Source organism: Nilaparvata lugens, chromosome 2 (genome assembly GCF_014356525.2).
Source record: "Nilaparvata lugens isolate BPH chromosome 2, ASM1435652v1, whole genome shotgun sequence".
In the NCBI taxonomy this organism is placed as follows: domain Eukaryota; kingdom Metazoa; phylum Arthropoda; class Insecta; order Hemiptera; family Delphacidae; genus Nilaparvata; species Nilaparvata lugens.
This window is the reverse complement of record NC_052505.1, coordinates 67,264,739-67,280,009: the sequence shown is the minus strand read 5'-3', so window position 1 is coordinate 67,280,009 and position 15,271 is coordinate 67,264,739. Positions and strand designations below refer to the sequence as shown.

Sequence of the window (15,271 nt, the reverse complement as noted above, 5' to 3'; positions counted from 1 at the left end):
AAACCTGTCAAATTTCATGAAAATCTATTACCGTGTTTCACCGTAAATGCGCAACATATAAACATTTAGGGCCGGTTTCCGAGCTCAGGATTTAGCTAAGTTATAGCAGAGAAAACTCCTATAATGTATTCTGTGGTTATAGACTTCAACTAGCTTTAAACTCTGGAGTCAGAAAACTGTCTTTCTGAGTCAGAGCATTGATGTAGTCGATTACTCAAATAGACCCTGGAGTTTAGAGATCACGTTAGATTTCATTAGAGTCTATAATTTCGCTTTCTAAGTGAAAGGCTTATAAGTCCAGGACTTGAATTAGATTCTCCCCTCTTTCAGAGTCAAGGATTAATCATAAATAGTCAAGTCCAGGACTTGAAACAGCGTGATTTTAAACCCTTGACTGTGGTAGGGTTTAAATTCAAGTTCCAGACTTAACTGAGCAAACATGATTCAGTTATTGTTTTGGAGTAGATAATAAGCCAAATAGATGTCATGGAATACCTAAATTATTTGGATTAGTCCATCTAAATTCATAATTTATAGTTTGCAAGTTCATTTTGGAATAAAATTGTATCAGAATTATTCGTAAAAAACTAACCTCATTTTACAACTGTGACATAACCTAAAAATGTTCCAGCAAAATAATACAAGGATTGCCTTGGAATTTATATTCCAATCTGAATGTTGTTAATGAATGTCATATTCAACATATCTAATCATAATAATAATAGTTTATCCGTGAATGGTCTGATTCTTAATTCAACAGTGGAGAGCTGTAAGGTTATTGATGTCTCAGAAACTCTGGTAGGGAAAATACAGAAGTCTGTTCTGCTTGATACAGCTCACATAGTACGCCAATCGCTCCAACATACTTGGTAAAATACTTTATCAATAATAGAAAATAATGCCAAGAGGGGCATAAATTTTGTCCCTCTTCGCATAAGCTATCCGCAACTGCGTGAAAAAAGAATAATAATAATAATGTAACAATAATAAATATTATTATTCCAGTTTTTTTTCAAAACAAATACGTTTTCAAACTCAATAGCCTTATGAAATTTTTATTCCAAAATCACTGGTTAGGATCAATGATCAATAATAGCATAACATAACATGAAATGTCTATTCATTCACCTTTCAAAGGTTTTGCTTCGAATAGGCCTACAAGAAATCAAAATTCAAAACATATTTTTACAAAATTGTTCGGAGAGCACGCTCATTTGAATTATCCCCCTGCAATCAGCTATTTCCGTTTTGCTATAATGCCAACAATACAACATTAAAATATTGTGAATTTCCCTCATGTTTACTGCGTTGAACTCCCGGACTCAAATAAGTCGAGAACTTCATAGACCCCAGAGTTTGGAAGATAAAATCATGACTCAGAAAGTCAATTTAGACTCGAGAGCTTATTTTAGTCCTGGACTCTGTAAGTCCAGAACTTAATAGATCCCGAGCTTGGAAACCGGCCCTAATAGAAATTCAGAACAGTCACAAAGAAGAAGGGATCTCTGTGGAACCTCCTCTTCTCTGTGGAACAGTCGACTTGAATCTTAGACCTCACTTCGCTCGGTCAATAATGAGGCGTGTCTATTCTAGAACTGGTCTAAGGTTTCAACAATAATTGGTAGGAAAATTCTAAAACATATCAACACTTTCATATCAAGTGATATTTTTCTCAATTGAATCCGCTTTCTTGAGTGAATCGGTAAATTGTGAAATTCTATGACTACCTCTCTCACGTTATTTAGAAGGTGGTACTACCGTTTGCAATCAGCTGTTTGTGTCAGTCAACTCAACAGTTTATGAGATGACTGTGTCCATGATGTGACATACTGACATGTGAGGCGTTTGAGACGTTGTTGTGTTTGTGACTCATACGGGTGTGGTACATTCTCAAGAAAACAGTGAACATTCTCTCTATTCTTATTTAATTTTTAGTCTTCATAATTTTGAAATTATATTATCGAGTTACTAGCAGGTTAGTACTATTTAAATCAAATTAATGGCTGTTCATCCAAATGTTTAATTTGCATTTTACATTTACGCCCAACTTACTTGTTGATAGCCTGTACTACAGGTAACGCTGCTTACAGTTCAAGTTCAATTTTTTAAATTTTGACACGATATTTCCAGGCTTTGATCTCAACTTTTGAAATTTGCAGCCTATGCCTTCTGAAGCTTATAACAAAATATAAATAAATACCGTATTTTATCAATAAAGTCAACATGACTTGAAATTGTTTTTGTTTTAGTTACATTACAGGTTAGTGAATTTGGTATAATTATGCGACTAATTGCGACACGTTTGTATCTCAACTATTTTCAAATTTATAGATTCAATTTTTTTTCAACCAAACTTTATAAACCTAAACTTTCCTAACCTAAGGTTTTTCAAGTCAAGTTTTTTACTTTCCTTGTCTTTCCTAACCTTGTCTTTTAAATCTAATCTTTCCAAAAGTAAAACTCATCAATCCTAACCCAATATCTCCTAGTTCAATTTAATTCTATAACAAAAATACGTCTGACCAAACCTATTTGTAATAAACCAAACCCATCCTATAAAATTAAACAACCACAACCTATCAAAGCCTAAATCATCCTATCAAACTCAACCCAGTCCAACCTGTTGTAAATGTGCTTTTGTAATTAACACTTTATTCATTAAAAGTTTACATCGAACAAGATAAAAATAAATTGAAACATCATCTTTGAACATCTCTCATAAAACTCTAACTTCAACTAGTTATTTACTTGTAAACGTTTGTTGCTAAAACAGTCACCTTGACAACCGTGCTCACATGATATCCACGTAGGGCTAGCCTACAAACTCTAAAGCTCTGTGCCACCTACTTCACTGGAATCAAAAACCTCAAACCTGTCCTTAAAGATCTGTTCATGTCGTCTCCTCCCATCCCTTTGGTGATTTATGGGCAGTTTTTTTATTTTGTGGGCAGTGGTGGTTTCACCTATGTAGAAGGCAGGACAGAAGTTGCAGGAAAGGAGGTAGATACAATTAATTACTGGATTGATGGATTTGATGGGTGTAGTTGGTGATAGGACTGGTAAAGGAAATGGAAGGATCAGTGATAGGGCAGGTTTTACAGCGGGGGCGTTTGTAGGGTAGGGTACCAGGTGGAGTTGGGATTTGATCAGAGGTGAGTGATTGGTTTTTATTAAAAATTCTTTTGAGGTTGGGAGGTTGCTTGTAAATGAGGGTGGGTGGTTGCTGGAAAAGGTGTTTGGTAGAGGGATTGGAGGAGACCACATGGAACAGATCTTTAAGGACAGGCTTGAGGTTTTCGATTCCAGGGAAGTAGGTAGTACAGAGCTTTGGAGTTTGTGGGATTTGGGATTTCTTTGTGGTTGGATTAGTGTCTATTTTGGAGGAGATTTGTTTCTGTAACAACCTTTCAGGATAGTTACATTTCAGGAGGGATTGGTGGAGTTTTTTGAGGTACTGGTCAAGGTGGTGGGGATCACTGCAAATTTTTTGGCCTCGGATTGAGAGGGAATGTGGGAGGGATCTTTTGATGTGGTAGGGATAGCAACTCTCAAAGTGTAGGAGCTGTTGAGTGTGGGTGGATTTGGTGAAAGTATTGGTGGATAAGGCATTGGAGTTGGAAAGGATTACGTTGACATCTAGGAAGTTGATGGAGGATTCAGAGATATTCCAGGTGAAGGAGACAGAGTAGTTGGAGTTGAGTTGATTGAGGAAGTGGGAGAGGGTATCATGTCCATGAGGCCATATGAGGAATATGTCGTCAATGAAACGGAGCCATATCAGGGGGGATAGGGTTTGTTTAGAAAGGAAATCCTGTTCAAGGAGGCCCATGAACAGGTTTGCATAGGATGGCGCCATCCTGGTGCCCATGGCTGTACCCTGAGTCTGAAGATAATATTTATCTTCAAACCTGAAGGCATTGCTTGTGAGCACCAGTTTGACAAGGTTTACTAGGAAGGTGGTTGAAGGGGTGGAGAGTGTGGGACTTGAGGAGAGGAAATGCTCATGGGATTTTAAGCCTTCAGAATGGGGGATGGATGTGTAGAGGGAGGCCACATCAATGGTAACAAGGAGGAGTCGTTTGTCAGTTGGAAGGGTTGTGTTTCTTAGGATATCTATGAAGTGGAAGGAGTCTTTGAGATGAGAGGGAGGGAGGCAACAATGGATTGGAGGTTTACCTTCCTAGTAAACCTTTCCAAACTGGTGCTCACAAGCAATGCCTTCAGGTTTGAAGATAAATATTATCTTCAGACTCAGAGTACAGCCATGGTACAGCCATACCAATTGAAGCCAAGCTTCAATTTGGTATAGATAAGTTTTGTCCGTAAAATGCATAGTTTTCGAGTTATATGCGAGAAACCAAAAAATGGTACCTTTGAACCACCCCCACCCCCTTAGCTCAGGTGGTAGGGGTGGGGACTTTTGATATGTTTACGTCCTTACTACCCTTAACAGAACTGCGGGGTCAAAAATTGTCTTCCAAACTTTTCCTTCTATACCCTATTTTGAGCATTCATTGCCTGGACTATTATAAGCTTATAAATTGACGCGAAATTCAACAAGGAACATACCTGTCAAATTTCATAAAAATCTATTGCTGCGTTTCGCCGTAAATGCGGAACATAAACATATAGGCCTAAACATAAAGATACATGCAAACCGTCGACTTGAATCTTAGTAACTCAGAACTTAGTAACTTAGAATCTTAGCACTCAATAATTCCCATAAGTTCTAATGGTATTATCCATACTTACTTCGGGTATGTGATATATTTATTTTCGCAGTTTTAGACTCCTCCAATACTATCAACAGGTCAGCCCGAGTTGAAAGCAGAGAAAGGTCGAGAAAAAACACTATGTTACTTTCAGTTATTAATTGCATGCGTCATTGCATACAATATTCTTTGATAGTCCACACAACAGCTGATTGAGATATTAATTGCATCCCTAATTGCATGGAATATTAATAATCCACTCGACAGCTGATTTATCATGAATAATTCTATAGTCTCATTTTAATCACAAGCAAAAATTTAAACATGAAACATATAGACATAAATATAAGAATAAATATAAACATGAAGAGAAATGCAAAACCGTCGCCTTTAATCTTAGCCCTCACCTCGCTCGGTCAATTAATTGCATGCAATATTCATAATCCATTTGACAGCTGATTAATCATGAAGAACTCTATAGTTGAATAACTCAAAAAAATTGGACTAATTAGTACGGGCGCAAATGTCATTCTGTGGTCATTTTTGGGTAACAGCCGTGAAAGTTGTCTCAATTTCTTCGTTAGGTCTAGCATAATAAGGAACGTGATGATGATAAGTCGAAATCACAAGCAAACATCTCAAAAACAAGATGGCTGCCAAAATTTTTAGGGTTTTGTTATATCGCTTGTATTTTAACAACCGTTCAAGTTATTCAATTAATTTTTGAATGAAAATATTTTACAAATCTTCCTCTACAAATTTTGTTCTATAAAATTTCCCTCTAAAACGCACATTTTATTAGTTACTAGCAGGGTACCCGTGCTTCGCTACGGAATTGAAAGATCAGATTAAAATATTAATTGTTTTTGAGATCCATCATACAAACAAAAGTTACTTGCTGAATATAACTTAAATAAAAATTGATATAGTCTCGTCACTGTCATATTATTTTGTATCCGTAAAGGTGCTTATTGATTGGATTGGTGTAACATAGAATTGATAATTATGATAGATAATTCGGTGTTTAGAAATCTCAAGGGTTTGGAAAGATATTCGATTTTGTAAAAAATAATAATGCACTAGGAACAAGGATTACTGGTAATCCAAAAATGTTGAAATGCTACTGGTTTGATTACATTTGAAGTAAGATTGAAGTAACAAACACTTATCTTAAAAATGTAATAATTTGGTGAGTAAAGAATTCTGAAGTTTAATCTGTTTATTTATTTAATTAAATAATTAATTATGAATCAATAATCACTGCCATAGAATTTTGTATCCGAAAAGGTGCTATCCCTAGATGAAAATGTTATTATATATAGGACTGTTTCAAGTTTCATTCAAATACATTTCTATAATACTTAGTTACCCAAAAATCGTTGTCAGTAAGTGGGATGATTAGTTGCGTTGCTATCACCTCACTTTGAACAACACATTCAACACTGTTGAAATAAATATACATTCAACTGCGTATTTTAAAAAGCAATCAAGTTAGCGATGCCTTATGGTGTCACCCAGTTGCTCTTATGTACTCATCTTGATATCAGGGAATATTTTTATTGAATCATGCAATGTTTTCAAATTATATTGCTAAAAATTTTATAATCACAGCTGTTAATTTTCTCTCTTCCTCTCTTTAGTTTTCAACAAACGATGGAAATTTCTGTTTCAATCAGCTGCCACTTGGATGATCAATTTTTCCTCTCAAGTTATCCCAGAGATGAAACTTAGCTTAAATTTTTGTATCACGGACCTACTATTTGCTATGAGCATCTTATGATCTGCCTTCTATCGGCAATAAATAAATAAATTGGGCCACAGCTTGGCATGAAAATTATTGAGTCTAATAATTTTAATAATTAATTGATTTGTAGGAAGTGCTCTGTAGAATAGTAGACTAATTGCAGCGAATTTTGTGGAATATTGGGCGGGCTTAAGTCGACCTTGACTTTATCCATTGGCAATTAATATTTCCCGTAGGCAGTTATGAAATTGGAAGTGATTATGCTATTCTTGCTTTTGCTTGATGCAATTGAAAATTAAATTCCAAATGAAGTTTATTTGGAATTTGTTGACTGTAGTATCCATGGATCTCTTGCTATTCTATTCTGGAATTTCTGGCATAGCCTATCGCTTAAGCTGGTTTACACCAAAGTTATTAACAAAATGTTAATAAACATTTACTAAATGTTAGTAAACGGAACTTGACAAACACATATGTTCATCATGTGTATGGTAAGTTATGATCAATCTAATAGAATCTATAAGGATTAAGTTATTAACATTTTGTTAATAACTTTGGTGTAAACGTAGCTTTAGGGTTTCACTAAATGACACTCATTTACACTTTAGTTTGCATGTTGCAATTATATATCAATTCAATTGAATGTTTTGAATTAATTGAAAATTTGGATGTAAATTAACATGTAACTTAATGCAATTTCTATTTAAATTGACAACTTTAGTAGGCTATTTACTTGTGATTTATATAATCAGTAGGAGCTTAAAAGCCTGTTCAATTTCAATCATGATTAAATTTCATGAGAACTAATCAGAGCAGGGTTTTTTTAATAGAAGGCTTCTCTGATTGGTTCTCGTGGTATTTAGTCCGGATTAGAAATTAACAGACAGTACAGCTGGCTCTCTCAAGGCCATGGTTGCATACAAACATAGAGCGACAGAGGAACCAATACAACAGAAGCTGAAGAAATTAGTCGCATTTCTATCACCTCACAATAAGCGTCAATTCAACTACCATATTTTTGGAGAGATCGATTCCAAATTGCTTATGCTGTCACTTTCCGGTCACTTTCTGTACCTATTCTTCCAGATGTTCCATGAATACTGCAATGTTTTAAAATAAGGTTGCCAAATTTGGTAACTTAACTACAGCTATTAAAATCTTTTTCACTCGCTCACACTTTCTTTCTCACGTTTTCATCACATTATGGAAACTTTTTTGATCAGCAGCTACTTGAGAAACCAATAAAATAATAATAATATCTATGGGAAAAACGCCTTTCTTCTATGGAAGATATTTTTACATAATAATGATATTATTATTATGTAAAAATATTTTCCATAGAAGTAAGGCGTTTTTCCCATGAATCAATTATTCCCAAACATTAGTTGTGTTACCAAAGAAAATAGAAGGTAGCTTTCGATAAAATGAATTTCAAATTTTGTTGCAATCCGTCCAATAGTTTTTCAAAAAACGTGATCAGTGAGTCAGTGGGTGAGTGAAATAAGAATTTTATAAGTATAGATAACCTTCAAAAGCCCAAAAAACCTTTTTTCTATTTTTTTTCAAATTTCTTTCCATTACAACTTTTTTTGTGCAAGGAATAAAGAGAAATTTCAAATCTATGATCGTCTCTTCAGCTTTCAAACGATATAACATGCGCTGTACCGTTCGTACGTCAACAAATGTGTTTCCCAGCAAACTCCAAAGTAAACCCTGCATGATTTCTGGTGCGTTTTTCCATATGCATGAAACAATTATAAAATTTTTTTTCTACTTCAATATAGAAACTTGCAAATGGCCTCAATCTCTTTGCTACAACTAGCCGAATAAGAATATTGATGATGGAAAAAATAAAAGTAATTGCGTCGCCATCATTAAAAAATTCAAGGTGGCGGTCATTATTGACAGATTCTGATATCGCTTGCTATTCAGTTATTGTGATAGATATCGGATTTTTCTTATCACCAAAGTGTTTAGAATTAACCAATATATATATATATATATATATAATATATATATATATATATATACTATTCGATAGAATCGTCTCATTTGGACTACTTTTTTCATGATTAATTTAACTTCAAAACATACATTTTTCGGGGACAATATTTCACTTTCCACTCTGGAATATAGACTTACAGCATTCAATTAGATGTCATTTTGAAGCATTCATGACATCTGATTGAATGCTGTAAGTCCATATTCCACGGCTGGAGCGTCATCGGAAAAAGAGTGAAAAGTACTGTTTGCAGTGGAAAACACGCTTATTTTACCATTTATGTCAAAACAATTAGAAAACCATCTAACTCATGACTCCTTGAAGATACAGACTTGGAAATGGTATCAATCTCTTCGTAATGAAGTGTAGAAAGAGAATATCCATAATGGCAATCTAAATAATGCTTGTCATCATGAAAAAACAATAAAAGCAAAACAATAAAAACTATGGCGGCAAAAATATGTCGATTTTAATGAAATTGTCTGTAATTCCATCAATGTTGAGCATTTTGGATCAATTCAGCCATCTTAGGGTTCCAAAATAATCATACTACAATATTCGAAAGATTCATCTCATTCCAATGACTTATACTACGGTAAATATAACTTCGAACTCTTGAAAAATTCTTTTGAGGTGGGAGGTTGCTTGTAAATGAGGGTGGGTGGTTGCTGGAAAGGTGTTTGGTAGAGGGATTGGAGGAGACCACATGGAACAGATCTTTAAGGACAGGCTTGAGGTTTTCGATTCCAGGGAAGTAGGTAGTACAGAGCTTTGGAGTTTGTGGGATTTGGGATTTCTTTGTGGTTGGATTAGTCTGTTTTGGAGGAGATTTGTTTCTGTAACAACCTTTCAGGATAGTTACATTTCAGGAGGGATTGGTGGAGTTTTTGAGGTACTGGTCACCAATCCCTGAGAGAGGGAGAGAGGGAATGTGGGAGGGATCTTTTGATGTGGTAGGGATGGCAACTCTCAAAGTGTAGGAACTGTTGAGTGTGGGTGGATTTGGTGAAAGTATTGGTGGATAAGGCATTGGAGTTGGAAAGGATTACGTTGACATCTAGGAAGTTGATGGAGGATTCAGAGATATTCCAGGTGAAGGAGACAGAGTAGTTGGAGTTGAGTTGATTGAGGAAGTGGGAGAGGGTATCATGTCCATGAGGCCATATGAGGAATATGTCGTCAATGAAACGGAGCCATATCAGGGGGGATAGGGTTTGTTTAGAAAGGAAATCCTGTTCAAGGAGGCCCATGAACAGGTTTGCATAGGATGGCGCCATCCTGGTGCCCATGGCTGTACCCTGAGTCTGAAGATAATATTTATCTTCAAACCTGAAGGCATTGCTTGTGAGCACCAGTTTGACAAGGTTTACTAGGAAGGTGGTTGAAGGGGTGGAGAGTGTGGGACTTGAGGAGAGAAAATGCTCATGGGATTTTAAGCCTTCAGAATGGGGGATGGATGTGTAGAGGGAGGCCACATCAATGGTAACAAGGAGGAGTCGTTTGTCAGTTGGAAGGGTTGTGTTTCTTAGGATATCTATGAAGTGGAAGGAGTCTTTGAGATGGGAGGGAGGGAGGCAACAATGGATTGGAGGTTTACCTTCCTAGTAAACCTTTCCAAACTGGTGCTCACAAGCAATGCCTTCAGGTTTGAAGATAAATATTATCTTCAGACTCAGAGTACAGCCATGGTACAGCCATACCAATTGAAGCCAAGCTTCAATTTTGTATAGATAAGTTCTGTCCGTAAAATGCATAGTTTTCGAGTTACATGCGAGAAACCAAAAAATGGTACCTTTGAACCACCCCCACCCCCTTAGCTCAGGTGGTAGGGGTGGGGACTTTTGATATGTTTACGTCCTTACTACCCTTAACAGAACTGCGGGGTCAAAAATTGTCTTCCAAACTTTTCCTTCTATACCCTATTTTGAGCATTCATTGCCTGGACTATTATAAGCTTATAAATTGACGCGAAATTCAACAAGGAACATACCTGTCAAATTTCATAAAAATCTATTGCTGCGTTTCGCCGTAAATGCGGAAAATAAACATATAGGCCTAAACATAAAGGTACATGCAAACCGTCGACTTGAATCTTAGTAACTCAGAACTTAGTAACTTAGAATCTTAGCACTCAATAATTCCCATAAGTTCTAATGGTATTATCCATACTTACTTCGGGTATGTGATATATTTATTTTCGCAGTTTTAGACTCCTCCAATACTATCAACAGGTCAGCCCGAGTTGTGAAAGCAGAGAAAGGTCGAGAAAAAACACTATGTTACTTTCAGTTATTAATTGCATGCGTCATTGCATACAATATTCTTTGATAGTCCACACAACAGCTGATTGAGATATTAATTGCATCCCTAATTGCATGGAATATTAATAATCCACTCGACAGCTGATTTATCATGAATAATTCTATAGTCTCATTTTAATCACAAGCAAAAATTTAAACATGAAACATATAGACATAAATATAAGAATAAATATAAACATGAAGAGAAATGCAAAACCGTCGCCTTTAATCTTAGCCCTCACCTCGCTCGGTCAATTAATTGCATGCAATATTCATAATCCATTTGACAGCTGATTAATCATGAAGAACTCTATTGTTGAATAACTCAAAAATTGGACGAAATTTGTACGAAATTACAAAATTACAAAATTAGTACGGGCGCAAATGTCATTCTGTGGTCATTTTTGGGTAACAGCCGTGAAAGTTGTCTCAATTTCTTCGTTAGGTCTAGCATAATAAGGAACGTGATGATGATAAGTCGAAATCACAAGCAAACATCTCAAAAACAAGATGGCTGCCAAAATTTTTAGGGTTTTGTTATATCGCTTGTATTTTAACAACCGTTCAAGTTATTCAATTAATTTTTGAATGAAAATATTTTACAAATCTTCCTCTACAAATTTTGTTCTATAAAATTTCCCTCTAAAACGCACATTTTATTAGTTACTAGCAGGGTACCCGTGCTTCGCTACGGAATTGAAAGATCAGATTAAAATATTATTCGTTTTAAATTAAAATATTAATTGTTTTTGAGATCCATCATACTAACAAAAGTTACTTGCTGAATATAACTTAAATAAAAATTGATATAGTCTCGTCACTGTCATATTATTTTGTATCCGTAAAGGTGCTTATTGATTGGATTGGTGTAACATAGAATTGATAATTATGATAGATAATTCGGTGTTTAGAAATCTCTAGGGTTTGGAAAGATATTCGATTTTGTAAAAAATAATAATGCACTAGGAACAAGGATTACTGGTAATCCAAAAATGTTGAAATGCTACTGGTTTGATTACATTTGAAGTAAGATTGAAGTAACAAACACTTATCTTAAAAATGTAATAATTTGGTGAGTAAAGAATTCTGAAGTTTAATCTGTTTATTTATTTATTAAATAATTAATTATGAATCAATAATCACTGCCATAGAATTTTGTATCCGAAAAGGTGCTATCCCTAGATGAAAATGTTATTATATATAGGACTGTTTCAAGTTTCATTCAAATACATTTATATAATACTTAGTTACCCAAAAATCGTTGTCAGTAAGTGGGGTAATTAGTTGCGTTGCTATCACCTCACTTTGAACAACACATTCAACACTGTTGAAATAAATATACATTCAACTGCGTATTTTAAAAAGCAATCAAGTTTGCGATGCCTTATGGTGTCACCCAGTTGCTCTTATGTACTCATCTTGATATCAGGGAATATTTTTATTGAATCATGCAATGTTTTCAAATTATATTGCTAAACATTTTATAATCACAGCTGTTAATTTTCTCTCTTCCTCTCTTTAGTTTTCAACAAACGATGGAAATTTCTGTTTCAATCAGCTGCCACTTGGATGATCAATTTTTCCTCTCAAGTTATCCCAGAGATGAAACTTAGCTTAAATTTTTGTATCACGGACCTACTATTTGCTATGAGCATCTTATGATCTGCCTTCTATCGGCAATAAATAAATAAATTGGGCCACAGCTTGGCATGAAAATTATTGAGCCTAATAATTTTAATAATTAATTGATTTGTAGGAAGTGCTCTGTAGAATAGTAGACTAATTGCAGCGAATTTTGTGGAATATTGGGCGGGCTTAAGTCGACCTTGACTTTATCCATTGGCAATTAATATTTCCCGTAGGCAGTTATGAAATTGGAAGTGATTATGCTATTCTTGCTTTTGCTTGATGCAATTGAAAATTAAATTCCAAATGAAGTTTATTTGGAATTTGTTGACTGTAGTATCCATGGATCTCTTGCTATTCTATTCTGGAATTTCTGACATAGCCTAACGCTTAAGCTGGTTTACACCAAAGTTATTAACAAAATGTTAATAAACATTTACTAAATGTTAGTAAACGGAACTTGACAAACACATATGTTCATCATGTGTATGGTAAGTTATGATCAATCTAATAGAATCTATAAGGATTAAGTTATTAACATTTTGTTAATAACTTTGGTGTAAACGTAGCTTTAGGGTTTCACTAAATGACACTCATTTACACTTTAGTTTGCATGTTGCAATTATATATCAATTCAATTGAATGTTTTGAATTAATTGAAAATTTGGATGTAAATTAACATGTAACTTAATGCAATTTCTATTTAAATTGACAACTTTAGTAGGCTATTACTTGTGATTTATATAATCAGTAGGAGCTTAAAAGCCTGTTCAATTTCAATCATGATTAAATTTCATGAGAACTAATCAGAGCAGGGTTTTTTTAATAGAAGGCTTCTCTGATTGGTTCTCGTGGTATTTAGTCCGGATTAGAAATTAACAGACAGTACAGCTGGCTCTCTCAAGGCCATGGTTGCATACAAACATAGAGCGACAGAGGAACCAATACAACAGAAGCTGAAGAAATTAGTCGCATTTCTATCACCTCACAATAAGCGTCAATTCAACTACCATATTTTTGGAGAGATCGATTCCAATTGCTTATGCTGTCACTTTCCGGTCACTTTCTGTACCTATTCTTCCAGATGTTCCATGAATACTGCAATGTTTTAAAATAAGGTTGCCAAATTGGTAACTTAACTACAGCTATTAAAATCTTTTCACTCGCTCACACTTTCTTTCTCACGTTTTCATCACATTATGGAAACTTTTTTGATCAGCAGCTACTTGAGAAACCAATAAAATAATAATAATATCTATGGGAAAAACGCCTTTCTTCTATGGAAGATATTTTTACATAATAATGATATTATTATTATGTAAAAATATTTTCCATAGAAGTAAGGCGTTTTTCCCATGAATCAATTATTCCCAAACATTAGTTGTGTTACCAAAGAAAATAGAAGGTAGCTTTCGATAAAATGAATTTCAAATTTTGTTGCAATCCGTCCAATAGTTTTTCAAAAAACGTGATCAGTGAGTCAGTGAGTGAGTGAAATAAGAATTTTATAAGTATAGATAACCTTCAAAAGCCCAAAAAACCTTTTTTCTATTTTTTTCAAATTTCTTTCCATTACAACTTTTTTTGTGCAAGGAATAAAGAGAAATTTCAAATCTATGATCGTCTCTTCAGCTTTCAAACGATATAACATGCGCTGTACCGTTCGTACGTCAACAAATGTGTTTCCCAGCAAACTCCAAAGTAAACCCTGCATGATTTCTGGTGCGTTTTTCCATATGCATGAAACAATTATAAAATTTTTTTTCTACTTCAATATAGAAACTTGCAAATGGCCTCAATCTCTTTGCTACAACTAGCCGAATAAGAATATTGATGATGGAAAAAATGAAAGTAATTGCGTCGTCATCATTAAAAAATTCAAGGTGGCGGTCATTATTGACAGATTCTGATATCGCTTGCTATTCAGTTATTGTGATAGATATCGGATTTTTCTTATCACCAAAGTGTTTAGAATTAACCAATATATATATATATATATATATATATATATATATATAATATATATATATATATATATACTATTCGATAGAATCGTCTCATTTGGATTACTTTTTTCATGATTAATTTAACTTCAAAACATACATTTTTCGGGGACAATATTTCACTTTCCACTCTGGAATATAGACTTACAGCATTCAATTAGATGTCATTTTGAAGCATTCATGACATCTGATTGAATGCTGTAAGTCCATATTCCACGGCTGGAGCGTCATCGGAAAAAGAGTGAAAAGTACTGTTTGCAGTGGAAAACACGCTTATTTTACCATTTATGTCAAAACAATTAGAAAACCATCTAACTCATGACTCCTTGAAGATACAGACTTGGAAATGGTATCAATCTCTTCGTAATGAAGTGTAGAAAGAGAATATCCATAATGGCAATCTAAATAATGCTTGTCATCATGAAAAAACAATAAAAGCAAAACAATAAAAACTATGGCGGCAAAAATATGTCGATTTTAATGAAATTGTCTGTAATTCCATCAATGTTGAGCATTTTGGATCAATTCAGCCATCTTAGGGTTCCAAAATAATCATACTACAATATTCGAAAGATTCATCTCATTCCAATGACTTATACTACGGTAAATATAACTTCGAACTCTTGAAATATGATTTTTAGGAGATAAAATTATACTTTTTCACCCTGCGAATATCTTTGCAGTGAACAAACACTGATATTATTGGCACAGTATTGTAGAAAAATCCAAGATGGCGGACATCATTGACAGTTCAAAAAAGTGTCTTGGATTTTTCTATGGTGACAAATATTTTCAGATTGCCATTACATATATTTCTTTCAACACATTCGACTGAAGTAATTATTAATTTGTAGGAAAAAGTTGAGTAGAATTGCAAGTATTCT

General features: G+C 34.4%; 1 protein-coding gene across 2 annotated transcripts in view; it reads left to right on the top strand.

The window, feature by feature from the left end:
- Window positions 1–1,811: 1,811 nt before the first annotated feature.
- Window positions 1,812–15,271, top strand: part of LOC111063722 (testin) — a 54,716-nt gene continuing 41,256 nt past the window's right edge. For both annotated transcript variants that reach the window (XM_022351414.2, XM_039422522.1), the window contains exon 1: window positions 1,812–1,975. The gene's annotated coding sequence lies outside the window, so the exon portion shown is untranslated. The remainder of the gene's footprint in view (window positions 1,976–15,271) is intronic.